The sequence below is a fragment of the Alligator sinensis genome, unplaced genomic scaffold (genome assembly GCF_000455745.1).
Source record: "Alligator sinensis unplaced genomic scaffold, ASM45574v1 scaffold1153_1, whole genome shotgun sequence".
NCBI lineage: Eukaryota > Metazoa > Chordata > Crocodylia > Alligatoridae > Alligator > Alligator sinensis.
The window spans coordinates 718,529-732,924 of NW_005842549.1; the positions used below are offsets into that span (position 1 = coordinate 718,529).

The following is a 14,396-nucleotide window of genomic DNA, read 5'->3' on the forward strand; positions in this document are numbered from 1 at the left end:
GTGTCCGAGGGGCGTTTAGATGCTCCTCCCCCCCCCCCCTCCCGCTCGCCGCTTGCTTCTAACCAGGTTTCTTTCTCCTCCCCTCGGCAGCGCGGGGGTCGCGGGTCGTGGGCGGCGGATGGCGAGCCCGGGATGTGGCCGTGCCCGGAGCCGACGTCTGCGGGTCCGTGCGGCTGGTGGGTGAGTGCACGTTGACGGCGCGCCCGGTGTCTTTATCCCACGCTCGCTGCTTGCCCACCCGCCCGGCGTTTCGGCGTGGGGGGCGCTTATAACGGCCCCGCGCGTCGACGAGAGGGGCATCCGGACCGCGCTGCGTTTCGCGACTGTCGAGAGACGTCGGAGCCGGTTGCGGAGGCGCGGGGCACTTCCCCGCGTGCGTGGTGAGTGCACGTTGACGGCGCGCCCGGTGTCTTTATCCCACGCTCGCTGCTTGCCCACCCGCCCGGCGTTTCGGCGTGGGGGGCGCTTATAACGGCCCCGCGCGTCGACGAGAGGGGCATCCGGACCGCGCTGCGTTTCGCGACTGTCGAGAGACGTCGGAGCCGGTTGCGGAGGCGCGGGGCACTTCCCCGCGTGCGTGACTTCTGACCGCCGCCGCTCGAGCAGAAAGGGACCCGGGGGTCGATGCCATTCGGGCTTCGCCCCCCCGACACCTCAAACGCGGGCGTCGCGGTCTGTGTCTTTCGCCAGCTTGGTTTACGAGCAATCGAATTAGACCGTCCTCCCCCCTTCTGCCTTGTCTGGTACCCTCATTTGTTGCATACAACTACACGTATGTGTGTGTGTGCCGATAACTGTAGAAATCAAGCGTGGAGATGGTGGGTAGACGGAAAATTAATGTAGACATCTTCTCTCTGAACGGGTGCAATAAAACAGCACTTTGGACAGAGACTCACGAGGCCTGAGCTGTGACTAGAAGCCCGGTGTCCTGTAATGACTGACCCTGCTTATCCTGGGACTTTCCTCTAGTGTGACGATGAGGGAGAAGGCTAATAGATGACTCTTTTTTGTGTTATATAGTTGTCTCGTTTAATGGGAGAGGTGTTATACTGAGCAGTATTTTCCAGTACGATCAGAACGTTTCTCTCTCCGTGATACAGGACTCTGCGCTCGTGATTCAAAGACTGTTATAGCAACCTTTGTTCAGCGCATTTGAAATGCTGGGATCATAGTAATGTAGTTGAGGAGTAAACATGGGGTAAATGCATCCATTTCCACAGAACAGGGACAGACCTCCTAACATGCGTACTTAGTAACATACAATTTGTTTCCTTCCCCGCAGATGTCTTTTCATTCCAGTTTTGCAAAATTGCGTTAGCCTTGGGTGAGCAATTTATTTTGACTGGCATGTAAAATATTATACTTGCATACATTCATTGTGATAAAGAGCAAGCAAGTATATTTTGTTCCTGGGCTGGTAAATTTTCATGATGATTATCCAAGGACTCTTTGTGCTACACAGTACCAGAAACTTACCCTGGTATATTTGACAGTTTTATAATGTTTGAACATATTGTAGCCATCTGGAAGAATCAAACTTATATTCCGTGGAGGATATGAAACGATTGGGAAGATAAAAGGAGAAAAATGGGGTCAGAGTCTAGCAGCATGCAGCTGTAAGACCTATTATTTGGGACAATTACAGAATTAAAAGCATTAACGTGGTGAAAGTAGGTGTATTTATAACGTACTGGAATATCATTACATTGCCAGAAGCAAATTGGTTTTACTGAATTAACTCTCAGTTCAGTATTGCATTGTGCCATCTTTATCGACACAACCATCCAAAATAAAGTTGCTGGTGGAGTTTCTGAATTAACAAGTGAGGCTTGAGCCTGATCAGCCTAGCTGGCAGTAGGGATTGATGATTATTAACCTTAAGCGTTTATGTAGGTTGTTAACAAGACATTGCAGTCTAAATGTGTTGCTTCAATATGGATCTAACTGTCACTGTCGTCTTTTAAATTTTAGTTTTGAGCCTTCCTGTGACAGAAATAAAGTTATTTCACTGAATACCAGGACAAAGAAAACTTCCTAGCTTAGTTTTAAACTATGGAACAGATTTCCAAGGAAGTTGTAGAAGTCTTTTTGCTTGGGGCACTTAACATTTAGACTGAGGATGGTACCAGCTAATGTAAAACAGGGAGCAGTCTTGCCTTGGCTGTTTTCCCTGGAGCTTGTCATTTTCAAACTTACCTTTTGAAGAGTAAATATTTTGCCGTTTGCAGGCAGCAGATCGCATAAACTTCAAAACCTTCTGTGTGGGAAGATCCCTGCAATCCCCATTTCCAATGCATAAGCTGAACTAGGTGGTGTTCTGTCAGTCTATTCTAAGTATGTTATTTTCCCCAGGATCCATCTTATAAATATTTCCTTGGCCATGGTTATAGGCGAGAGTTTGTTTGAAGGGAAATTCTGAATAAATTCCCAGGCCTTATCCATATTCTCTTTTGCAAACAAGTGTACTCAGGATACCGGTTCTATCATAAAATGGGGAGGATTGCTTTCACTGGAGCTTCCTGTTATAATATTGTTGGAATATCTCAGTAACAGTCCCTTTCCATCTCTCATATCTGTAAGGTCTGTTGCCTTACATTTATTGGTTATGATGATACAACATCTGCTGATGTGCTGCTGAGGAAGGGAGAGAGATGGAATGGTGAAAAGTCTAAGGAGACATAGTTAATTTGAAAGGATTCTAGAAATTTGAATGGAGCAATTGCTCTCATGGGACTACAACGATATTGCAGGGGGTCAGGCTAGATGATCTGTTCAGGTCCCTCCTGACCCTAGCTACTATGAATATGTGGCTTCAGCCAGGTGTAATATGGGTTTGATTCCTTGCACAGCAGTCATAGTGTTCCTGACTCCTAGTCTGCTGCTGCTCCTGCTGTTTCAGCTACAGCCTCTACCATGCTGAGGCAACCAGTTGTGTTAGGTTATGCCATCTTGTTTGTGGGGTAGTTTTATGATGGGCATGGGGAAGGGGAAGGGGACTAGGAAGAGACCCATAAAAGTTTCCTCACTTATCCTAAGCAAAACTTGCACTCGGAAGTGAATATCTGATGGGGGTAATCAGCTGCGCCACCAGTACTGAATGATACCACCAGAGCAGAACACAAACCATCCCGCACTAAGAGCTGCCAGCCCATTTGCCCAAAACAACATTGTGGTTTCCTCTACTCACTCTCTTTCCAGGCTCTTAGAACCGATAGCTGGTATTCGTTTTTAAAAATAAATCCTTTTTTATATCTGATCTAAAATGGGCCAACAGGCATGAATGGTTAAAATGCATGGATTTGTATAGTGGCAACCATCTTCATGTTAATCCTTTATACTATACCAACTGGCTGAGTACAATTAACCAGTCTAAGTATAGAGATTTGCATATTGATTATGTACAGAAATAGCAGCATGGCCATTATTATGTAGATTAGATGCTCTAGTAAATTATGGTTCAGAGGATAACATAACTGAAAAATAGTGCAGCTGTGGGTACTACCTTCTTAATAGCCTGAGCTCTGTTTGATTGAAACTGAAAAGTTTTCAACTTAAATTTTTGAAGATAAATAAAGTAGGTAACTTAGATCTGTAAAGAAATAGGGAACTTTGGATTATGTAGATATGTAGAGACAGCAAATAAAATGTCTTAGTTAATTTTGAGGAACAAATCCATTTTAAATGATTAGGTTAGGTAAAAGGATAGAAAAAGATGGAAGTTCAAGTTACCATTCTTCAGTTGATAGGTGTTGAGCTGGTTGTCAGGAGACCTGGATACTATTCCTACTTCTCTTTGACATGCTTTAATACTCCAGCTCCATTTCCCCTTATAAAAATGGGATAACGCTACTTACCCTGCGTTGTAAAGGACTTTAAATACTTTGGCTGAAAAAGTACTAGTATGTATTTATGCATATGTTAATTATTGATGTGTCAAAAGCGAATATTAAGTTTAGGTAGAATTTTGGTTTCCTAGAGGCATGACTTTTGTTGTAAAATTGTAACCTTGGAATAGAAGTCTGAGTTTTATTTATTAAATGCTTTAAGCCTTTCAGTTTACAGACATTTTAATAATTTGTGCAGGCCATGTACGCACAGATCTTTTTCAGTTTTGCCCTCTGCTAACACAGCTTTCCACCTATGTGGACTGGAGCTTTTAGGTTGGAGCTGTTCTTTATAGGAATATCATCAGATCTTTGGGATATTATTTAAGTTGCTTTCCCTGTTGCTGGAATCCATGTCTACTTGACTACACCAACATACCATACTCCTGCATCATGGGTTGTATAATGACCCTTTAGAAGTGAGTTTGAAGTAAGTACAAACTACCCTTTAAACTAGTTACTAAATTGGATTTACTTCACCAGTAATGGAAAGGAAGATGATAATGTTTAAGTTGGCATTGACTTTCCAATCTGTTTTCCTCTATCTAAAAAGAAACTGCAGTGGCAGCATTAATTGTTGCTTCCCTGCTGCCAAATTTCAGGATCTGTTGGGAGCCCTGTGGGCTGGATAGTGTGGCTCTACACATTAGGTTGGACAGGCAGGACTGGGGTTGGATTGGGGTGGCATAGGGCCTGACTCTGCAAGGGATCTGGTCCATGGACTGGCCCTATGCTGCTTATCTGGCCTATGGGGCTGAAAGGCTGAGCATCACTAATATAATATATTGACTATTTTCAACCATTAAGCAGTTGGTATAGCTATTTAGTATTCATTGACAGATTATTACTCCTCAGACAAATTCTGATCTCAGCTATGCATGAAAAGGTCTAGAGTACCCATAGATTTGCAGTGGTGTAATTGAGAACAGCATCTGTTTCTGTGGTGTGTTTAGAAGAACAAAGTACTGTGAATATCTTTTACTATGGGTATTTTAGGAACCCACATTGTATTCCTGTCTGGTTTCTGTGGCTGAATTGGTCAGTGGCTTCTGAGCAGGTCATCTAATTATTAGTGGTTTGGGGTGGGAGGCAGGACTGTGAACTGGAATCCTATTTCAGCATGTGATCAGTGAATAGCTTGGCACGTGCAACTGTTACAGTAATGAAAGGTCAGGAGGCAGTGTTGTTTAGTGGATTGATTATGGCTCCTGGAGTCTGAGAAGTTAAATTCACTTCCAGGTTTTGTCACTGGCTCATGAAGGGCCAGATCCATGAAGGTGTATAGGGGTCTAAATAACTTTTGGTAACAGATCTGAGAGACCTTGAGCAAGTCACTTATCAGTGGAATGTAATCTTCCCCATATCTAAAGAGGGTCAGTACTGTTTACCTACCTTTTGTGTTGTGCTTTTAGATGCTTACATGAAAAGTGCTCAGTTAAATATTTTATTACTATTTACTTATTGGCAAATCTAGATAATCAGTGTTTCTAAAAGTAACCCAGATAGTGGGGTTGCTTTTTACAAGTGTCTAGGAGATTATTGCCTCCAAAATAAAACTATGTTTAATCTTTTCTGTATCTTTTATTATCAGAAGGATGATGATCACCTGCTAAACAAGTGTCTAATAAAGTTTAACAAGATATTTAGACTTTAAATTGCTTTGATTAACAGAGTAAATTGCCACATAGAATCCTTGCTGCTAATCAATTAGTAGTTTTCCCTAATTTATTTTACTAACAGTGTTCCCTGAAAATGATCAGAAGAATCCTGCAACCCTTGCATTAATCAAAGCCATATAGGCACACACTGGGGGAGGAGAGAAAGAAAGTTTACAGTGGTTAGTATTACAGAAGCAATTTGATGCATTTTGGCATCACTCTGAAAACAAGAGAGGCAGCAGGATTTGGAGAGCCAAGGGAACTGGCTTGAGTCTTGCAACTGGAGCTGTCGCATTGCAGGCTGCCCTCATGCAAGCGGAAGAGAAAAGAGCAAAGATAGGCAGAGCAGGTAGGAGAAGAATGGGAGGGATATAGAGGGTGTGTGTGGAGAGGAGCAGAAGGAACTTGGTTTAACTGAGGGAAACCTTACTGGAAGGGGACTTTGGGAAACAGAAGGCCAGATTTTTGGAAATAATAGATACCTAATATTCAGAGACCTACCCATTGACTTCAAAGTGAGTTAGGCACCTCCATGCTTTTGAAAATTCCAAGGCTTCTGCATCTTTACTCTCTAAAAACATGTGGCTTCTCCTGGAAATGGAGATTTGTGATGTTTTTTGTACAATACATTTGTGATGTATTGCACGAAAAACATTCAGGGTTAATATCTGCTTGATGCAGACTTGGAACACGTCTACACTAATACTGTTTTGCTGTAATATACTGGCATAGCCAAGCTAGGCACAAATCACACCTGATTATCACAGGTATGCTTCAAAAGATTGTAAGGTAGACCTAGACTTAACCTTTCCGTGTCAGAAATTTCTGTGTCTCATTTTTAAAAAAATTGTTTCAAAATCAGGAAAGCTTAAGTTGTAGAACTGGCTGCTATTTGGGATTACAGCAAGGCAAAACAAGGACCTGATCCTGCACAGTTTACCTCCTTGGGAGTTTTGTAGGACCATGAACAGGGCTATAGTGAAGAAAATTGTTCTTAGACGAGGCCTGTTTTGAGAATTGCTTTGTATGTTGCTGCTTCCTTTGAGTATTTGCTTGAACTTGTGCTTTTACTCCTTGTTTTGAACCACAAATGCTTTCGTTTGATTTCACAATAGCTAACCTATGTGCTATTGTATAAAAATCTATTAAGTAAACTGAGATTTTTCCCTTTAAAGTTTCCCCCCCACACACACCTTTCCACCCTTCAAAACTGTAATTGAAACAACTGACAGTTCACAATACTGAAGTTGCTTTATCCATAATTGAGGAAATACAATCCTATTTCAGTAACTGCTTGCTGTAACTTGCAAGTGTTTGTTATCCTCCCAGTCTAGGATGTTTTGAGTTGCATTATATAAATAATGATAATTTTCCTACCTAGAATAAATGTGTCTATTTTGAATACTTATGGTTGGTTGCTTCTTTCTTTAATACTGCAAATAATACTGTAGTTAAAAAGAAAAATGCAGTGACTGATTTGTCTTATTTTTTTTTTTTTTTTTTTTTTTACCGAGTAGAATCTGTGAAGTGAATGAATGAGGAATAGTTTCAAACCTGTGTTCAGGAGAGCCAGATATAAACAAAGGATTCCTTCTTCATATTTATAAGTGCATGAAATATAATATTTTGACTCAATAAACAATAATTGATTTTTCTTTTTTCTGCAAGGAGCTCTGATAATTTATTCCTCAAGTGTAAGTGAGATTCCAGAGTCCTTTAGTTGAATGATGTGCATGCAAGCTTCAGATGTAGAGTTCAGTCATTGTAACCGCTGCAGCTTCTTTCACTGAAGAAATCGGAACAATAGTTTGTTTGTAACGACCCTGCAACTGAGTACAAAGGCTTATCTGACCTTTGAACCTTGGTGGCTGTGCATCTGAAGGAGGAATTGTTAATGAATGGGAAGGACTGCCCCCTACTCCAACTTTCCCCAGGAATGTATAATGTCATTTCTTCCAATTAACAGATGAAAAAAAAGTGTTGGTTTTTATATGACTAGGTACCTTCCTACCACTCTGATATGATGCTCTTGTATGTTGAGGAAAAGGAAGGGGGGAAAAAAAAGTTGGCTACTATTGTTTGCTTTAAAGGAATTTTTTTCTAAGTGTGGTTACATTACTTTGACGTCTCACTTTGTTTATTGCATGCTACTTGGCTGAAATCATGGTCATGAAAATATTGTCAGTTTTATGTCATGATTATCTCTTTGTTCTCTAATGCGATTATTTTATCACAACCAGTAGGAGGCAACAGGAAGGAATAGTTAGCCTTCTGAAGACATCGTTATCCTTCTGTATAATGTGCTGACTGTGTCATTCCCTGTTACAGTTTTTAGCAAGTTGAAGAAGTGTCTTGTAATAGTTATAGTCATCAATTCTTAAAATTCAACAAGATGAAGAGTAAATCATACAGGTTTTGAAATTGGATAAGCCATGTTGAGCCAATAGAGGCTTTAAAACATTCATGCCACATTCATGCTCAGCCTTAAGTATGCAAGCTTTTAGTTTAAGTACAGAACATACAGAAAAGTAATCTTTAATATATTTTTATTGCTCATTCAAACACCTTGTCCTGTATACATGGGCTTGCACACATGTTCATGTGCGCAGTAATCTAATCTAAACACTGCCCTCTGAAGAAGTATTGTGGATTTGCCTTGTTCAGATCAAGGAAAGAGGAATGGGATTACACTGCTGACCCCATTGGGATGGAGACTGGGTGTATTCTAGAACCTGTACCACCAAAAAAGCCCTCAGGAAGTCAAAGCTGTCCAAGTGCCAACACTACTCCTGGTTCTGGGGTCCCCTGCCCTCCTTTAGTCTAGCACCTGAGAGAGAGCTCAGTCAGCAGAAGGTGACCGCATCAGTTTGCATGAGAGTGGCACCCAGCATCTGTAGCTTGATTGACCCTGGGCATCTTCACTCTTGGGTATTGTTGTTAGTGTCCTTAAGAACATTTTAAATATCTTTGTCATGCTCTAGAAATCTGGCAGAGGAAAAGCAGCAGCAACCAGGGATACTTTTCAATAACAGATCCTTAGTACAAGTAGTGGTTCTTGTTACTGTTTCAAGAACAAATTCCACTTATTTTGTGGTGTGCAAGGTGATTAAACTTGTTGTTTCCCAAAGGAGTATGAAGAGCTTTGGGTGGCACTTTGGTAAAGTTTTAGCTTCCACGGGTTTGCATGATTCTTTCCTCCCTTTGCCTGTTCTTTTGTTCCAAAAGCAGGATTGAAGCTTTTTCTGTCACTTAGACCACTTCTGAAGATGGAGACTTCCTTAGCTTCCTGATCTGGATTATGTAACATCAGTAAAAAAGGACCTTCAAGGGTAATCTTCTTTCAAAGGTTGATTCTGAATCTGGGCTACTGGGAATCTTGGAAATGTGTGGGAACATGGGGATGTGTGAACATCTTCTGTTTCTATATAACGCGAGCTGGCTGTTACTACTTTCGTTGCCACTACAGAAGCACTTAGGTAGTTGGTAGCACTAATATGTCACTTTTACAGGGTAACGCTATGCTTGCTCTACTTGCCTGGGCAGATATAGGGATCACTAAAGAGTAAATTCTCCTGCTTCATAGTGAAATGCTGCTGAGTTTATGAACATCCCAGCTAGTGTTTTTTAGTCATACGTTTTCTTGTGTGTCCTCAATAATGCTTCTTCCACCTGTCTTTTAAAAATAGCTTATTTCTCTTTGATGTAATCAATGGGTCTATGCACTAGCAAACCTCTTATTTATAGGGTTGGTTTTACATCCTGAGCAATCCTTTTTTTTTTTTTTTTTTCTTTTTCAGCTGCCACCTGTTGACAAGGGGAAATAATCCACCTTGTCTGGGCTGGCATAGGATGACTCGAGGAAAGTTTGTCATCATCGTTTAATGAATGGAGCATGTAGCCATAAATAAAGCCAGTTTTGAATGCAGCCAGAAAAAGCAACTGCACTTTTTTTTTTTATTTTCACAGTACTTAAAATTATAATGTAGGTGTTTTCACTTTTGGAAGCTGAGCATATGTATAAACAAATTCAAATAAACACTTTGAGAACTGGCCTTTCATTGTAAGGAAGGTGCACAAAATGGTGACTGGCATAGGCTTAGGCAGATCAAACCCTGTTGTTACATGCAGGGAAACCCAACAGAGAGCACATTTTAACACATCCCAACCCACATCTACCTGGCTGAGGTCATTTGAGCCCAGTTTTCTCTCCTGCCCAGGGCAGGGGGTTGGACTTGATTATCTACGAGGTCCCTTCTGACCGTACTTCTATGAATCTATGAAACTTCTATGAATCCTATCCCCCCTGCTTCCCAAATGCACACCTTGGCATAAATCAAGAATAAAGTTGTAGCCCAAAAAATGATGGGGCATTTCAGTGCAAGAATGTGCAAAGTTTAAATAGTTTTATCTCTTCCAAAAGTCTAGGTATCCTCAGTAACATGAAGTTGATATTCTAAAACAGAATGCTTTTATATCCCTTCCAAAAATAATAGATACCTAGAGATTTGGAGGGGATATTAACCTCCCACCTAGGGGTGGAGGAAAGGGGGTTTCTGTCCCCCCAGCCACCCTCGCTCTGTAGTGCACCAGAGCCCAGCCAGGAGGAGGCTCCAGGGTCCCTCTTCCCATAGCTGTCCCTGTTGGGCTCCAGTGCAACCTGGATAGGGGGGCTACAGGGAGAGGGGTCTGGGGTTTCCCCCCAGCAGCAGCCCTGGCCAGGCAGCAGCTCGAGGAGGAAGGTGAGGGAGAGGTGGTACATGGGAGAGGCTTCTCCCCTTGGCTGAAGTTGTCTGTGGGCTCTCGCATGTCAGTGCCTTTCCCTATGAATCCCTGCCTCAGGAACATGGGAGGAGTAGAGGGGACAAGCTGGGCTGCAAAGCCTGGCTCTGACCACACGTACACTCATCTGTCTACCTGCAGTAGAGCACATTGCTGGCAGCATTGGGGCTGCTAGGAGTGGGGAGAGGGCAGCTGCAGCAACAGTCTTCAGAGGAGAAACTGCAGGTGCTGCTGAGTGGCAATGGCAGGACATTAAACTGGGGTAGGGGAGCTTTTTACTCTTTCATACCGGGGCTGGGCAGCATGGCACCCTTAATGGGATCTTAGGGCACCCTGGTTGAGAATCACTGCTCTACATTTCATATTGATTAGCATTGGTGATGAGGTGTTAGATCAGTGGGGTGTTGGTCTGATTCTGTATGGTTATTCCTTTGTTGACTGATAATTCAGCAAATGATGACAACAACCAATGACCCTAAACTCCTATCTGTCAGCTGTCCTTTTTACATGCGAGACGCAGGAGTGAGTTGGCTTTTGAAGCATGTCCAGAAGGCTAGTACTTCGAGGTCTTGCTGGACCAAGACAAGACTGCCAACTCCAGTGGTGAGGATTTTTCCAGAAGCCGGCTTCTTGATCAACCCAACAACTAGGCACATCAGTTTGTAACTTTTAAAACTTCATGTGTTAGGTATTGTGCCCCCACCTGTCCCCCTGTAGGAGGTGGCTTAAGAACTGGAAGTCTACCTACTTTTCATGTAACTGGTAGATCTGGTAGAAAAGTACGAAACACCCCAAATTAAAAATTGTTTAAAGCTAATAAACAAAATACATTGCACTTATATTATGAGCCAAGAGTATGTTTTCATTTTAAAAAGTGCCAATGACATACTGGGTTGTATTAACAGGAGTGTCACTTGCAAATCGAGGAGTGTAATTCTTCCAGTTTGTTCAGTGAGGCCTTGCCTGGAATATTGTCTAGTTTTGGGCCCTACATCTTCAAGAAGGCTGTGGACAGTTTGGAAAGAGTCCAGTGGAGAACAACAAAAATAATTAGGAGCCTGGGAGGCAAGATTTAGGAGGAAAGTCTGGAAGAGCTAGGATTATTTAGTTTGGAGAAGAGAAGACTAAGAAGGGATTTGATAACAGTCTTCAAGTACCTGAAGGACTATTAGAGAGAGGATGGAAATTGGGCTTTTCTCAGTGGCTGTAGGGGATAGAACTAGGAGCAATGGCCTCAAGCTGCAACAGGAGAAATTTAGGTTGGAGATTAGGAGAACATTTCTGATGGTCAAGCACTGGAAGAGGCTACCTAAAGAAAATGTGCAATCTTCATCCTTGGAAGTTTTCAAAAGCAGGTTAGATAGCGACTTGGCTGGGATGGATTAGTCAGGGCCTTGAGCAGGGGGCTGGACGGTACCTTCCAGTCCTACTTTCCTATGCAAGGACAACTGACAACATGCTAAACAAAATTAAAAGTTTTTTGCATTTGACCTTAAACTTTGCAAATTTGGACCCTATGTGTATTGCATTGGGAAGAAAATCCAAAAGGTGGTGCTCAGTTCTGAGTGCCATCAGCCATCTGTCACATGAACTACATAAGAAGCAAGCCCTTGAGATATTTGATGAACTAGTTATGTAGTAAGTAAAATGTTATTCCACTGAACTCTAAAGGGATAGTATCGTGCATCTTTCAAAACATCTTCACTTAATTCAGAAGGAAACTTTTCTTTCTTGTATCACTCACTCCAGGTACATCTGGTGTACCCTGGTCTGTCAAAATCTGGATTTAATAAAGCACAGTTAACTTCTAAGATATCAAGTAGAAATGAAAAATTATAGATCAGTGGTTTAAAAATTAATTTTTCAGGTCTTATAGCCAGAAACCATGTGTGTGGAGGAGGGAGGCCATATGGCTGCTAAATATAACACAACTTTCTCTTGAAAGCTTTCTAAAAAGTACAGAAGTTCACAATCTGGTATCTGTATTTTAATAAGAAAATGTCAGAGAACTTATGAGGAATCTTATGATGTGGCAAGTGCTAGCTAAGGTAATTGTATTAGGGGCAAAAAGGATTTGAGTACCTACTGTGAGGAAACTGAGGGTGCCCAGCATTTCCAATGAGGTTCTTAGCACCTTCAAGTTTGAGACCTTTGGGCACATCCAGATGAGTGTGGATGTTTGGTTCCCTGGGGACAAGTAGCAGCGGTGCACCTTGTGCCATGGCTACTTGTCCCTGGGAAATGCTGGTGCCACATGTTTTTTGGTGTGTGGCAGGTTACCCTGGAGGCAGTAGGGGAGGCTGGAGCCAGCACTTTGCTGGCCCCAGCAACCTTACCTGGGGTCCTGGAGGCCGCCTGGGGCTGCAGCAGTGGTGATCCTGCCAGGTGGAGCCTGGCCAGCAGCCGCAGCGTGGCTTTGGGCAGCCCGTGCTGCCCAAGTATGTGCTGCTCTGTTTTTTCTTCCACGGATATCCAGGGGTCAAGAAAACTGGAGCAGCGCACACACGGGCAGGGTGCTCTTGCAGCGTGGAGAATGCCACATACCACACAGTTAGGCTCTGCAGACATGTTTGCAGTGCCACATACCACACAGCCATACGCATCTGGATGCGCCCTTTGAGAGCGTTATGGTGGCTCTGAGTCATTATGGTGACTATGAGGGTGGTGGTAGTTGTTTGGCTTGTGTGGATAGTCAGTGTACAAGTTACTGCTCCTTCCCCTTGGGTTCCAGCAGCTTGCGTTCTTGTTTTATTCATCTTCTGAAGTATTGCAGTGCAGTGCTGAGATGCTAGAGAACTTGATCCTTTTGCGTTCATGTTTGTTTCTATTTACATGAAGACATGGTAGACTAGGTGATGGTTGCAAGCTCTGGGAAAGGCATAGGTGCGTTTGTGCGTGGAGTGCATTTTGTTTTAATGCTCTTAACCTATCCTACTCCAGAGGTAATATTATCAGGGTACATGTCCAGAGACTGATTATAGGTCTTAAGAAAAGAAACACGGTCAAAGCAGGCTAGCATTTTTAATTTAACAAATATTCTTTAAAAAAATCACTCCTAATTAATTCCTGAGAGAGACAAATATTAGCAAAATGTATTATTGGGTATTTTTTCAATGTAAGTTTGAACAGTAGGCAGTTCTGACATCACCTGCCATCCAGATCAATTAAGTTCTGAGAAGAGAAAAAATAATTAAAAAAGAGAATAACAACCCCCCCCATTTTAATTCATATTTGAAGTGTCCACTTTTTGTAACTAAACTGCACTTATCCAGGTAAATGAAGATAACCTTTCCTATACAGGTATTAGCAATAGGGTTCCTTTAAACTAGTGGGGGACTGACCTTTTTGGTAGGCATGCCACAAACTAGGATTCATGTAATGCTGTATTTTAGGCAACAGAAGTATAGTTGGTTGTTCATTAATAACAGTGACTTAGCAGTTTTCATTTTTAAAGTACAGCACAGGCCTTAATTAATTTTCATAACAGCCTTTCAAGGTAGGTAAATATCCTATTTTGTAGATGAGGAAACTAGAAAAGACATGCGAGATGATTTACCAAGGGCAGAGTTGCGTCAGTGCTGGACTGACAGCTCAGAAGTTCTTGGCAGCTAATACTTGGATCAGTCCTCTAGGCCTTGTTACCTGTTTTATTTATTCATTTAAAACTTTAATTTTAACAAGTGCCTAATTCCTAACAAATTCCTAATTTTTAGTGCTTGAATGTGTGTACAAAAAGTATCTATGTTTAATGCTTTTGCACATGCACATTCATGTTTAGCTTCTACAAAGGTGTCTGCGGATGTAGAAATAACACATTTGTACCTCGCATGGGGCATTGTGTACGGTAAGGGTACACTGATAGAGATTTTGATGGCCGATAATACCGGTAGCTGATATTTAAAGAGGCATATCAGCCGATACGGATCCAATTTCTGATACAGCTGTGTGCAGCTGGTAAGTCTGTTGTGGTAGAAGGGGAGCGGGGAAGGAGCATGGGGGGGAGGGGGAGGCCAGAACAACACCCCTTGGGGGGGGGGAGGGAGGGGGCAGGGGCAGGGGCAGGCGCTGCTCAGCT

At 42.4% G+C, this 14,396-nt stretch overlaps 1 protein-coding gene across 1 annotated transcript in view; it reads left to right on the forward strand.

Annotated features, from left to right (window-relative positions):
- Positions 1 to 93: 93 nt before the first annotated feature.
- The window catches only part of LOC102374174 (rho GTPase-activating protein 32-like), a gene marked incomplete at its 3' end in the record, with an annotated part of 358,420 nt that continues 344,117 nt past the window's right edge, over positions 94 to 14,396 (forward strand). The window contains exon 1 of the mRNA XM_025213809.1: positions 94 to 176. The remainder of the gene's footprint in view (positions 177 to 14,396) is intronic.